A 1,616-nucleotide genomic window follows, 5' to 3' on the forward strand; every position below is an offset into this window, starting at 1 on the left:
AGTAACAAAACCATACACTGATACTCGGTAAAACAGACACACACCTACACCAAGTAACACAGACATACACTGACACCAAGTAACAAAGACATACACTGATACACAGTAACACAGACACACACTTGCACCAAGTAACACAGACATGCACTGACACCAAGTAACAAAGACATACACTGATACCCAGTAACACAGACACACACTGACACCCAGTAACAAAGACATACACTGATCCCAAGTCAGAAAGACATACACTGATACCCAGTAACACAGACACGCACTGACACCCAGTATCAAAGACATACAGTGATACCAATCACAAATACATTCACTGAAACCCAGTAACACAGACACACACTGACACCAAGTAACAAAGACATGCACTGACACCAAGTCAGAAAGACATACACTGATACCCAGTAACACAGACACGCACTGACACCCAGTATCAAAGACATACAGTGATACCAATCACAAATACATTCACTGAAACCCAGTAACACAGACACACACTGACACCAAGTAACAAAAACATGCACTGACACCAAGTAAAAAAGACATACACTTACACCAAGAAACAAAAACAAACATTTACACCAAGTAACACAGACATACACTGACAACAAGTAACAAAGACATACACTAACACCATTTAACAAAGACATACACTTACACCAAGTAACAAAGGCAGACAATTACACCAAGGAACAAAGACATACACTTACACCAAGTATTTTGACATACACTGATACCAATCACAAAGACATTCACTGAAACCCAGTAACAAAGACATACACTGACACCAATTCACAAAGACATATACTGAAAACCAGTAACACAGACACACACTTACACCAAGTAACGCAGACATACACTGACACCAAGTAACAAAGACATGCACTGATACCCAGTCACACAGACACACACTTACACCAAGTAACAAAGACAGACTCTGGTACCCAGTAACACAGACACACACTTACACCAAGTAACAAAGATATACACTGACACCCAGTGACAAAGACATACACTGACACCCAGTAACACAGACACACACGGACACCAAGTAACAAAGACACAGACTTACACCAAGTAACACAGACATACAATGACACAAAGTCACAAAGACACACACTGACATCCAGTAACAAAGACATACACTGACACCAAGTCACAAAGACATACACTGATACCCAGGAACACAGACACACACTGACACCCAGTAACAAAGACATACACTGATACCAAGTCACAAAGACATACACTGATACCCAGTAACACAGACACACACCGACACCCAGAAACAACGACATACACTGATACCAAGTCACAAAGACATACACTGATACCCAGTAACACAGACACACACTGACACCCAGGAACAAAGAAATACACTGAAAGAAATCAGAAAGACATTCACCGATACCCATTAACACAGACATACACTGACACCAAGTAACAAAGACATACACTGACACCAAGTAACAAAGACATATACTTACACCAAGTAACAAAGAATGACAATTACACCAAGTAACAAAGACACACACTTACACCAAGTAACACAGACACACACTGACACCCAGTAAAACAGACACACACTTACACCAAGTAACACA

Source organism: Heterodontus francisci, unplaced genomic scaffold (genome assembly GCF_036365525.1).
Source record: "Heterodontus francisci isolate sHetFra1 unplaced genomic scaffold, sHetFra1.hap1 HAP1_SCAFFOLD_97, whole genome shotgun sequence".
Taxonomy (NCBI): Eukaryota; Metazoa; Chordata; class Chondrichthyes; order Heterodontiformes; family Heterodontidae; genus Heterodontus; species Heterodontus francisci.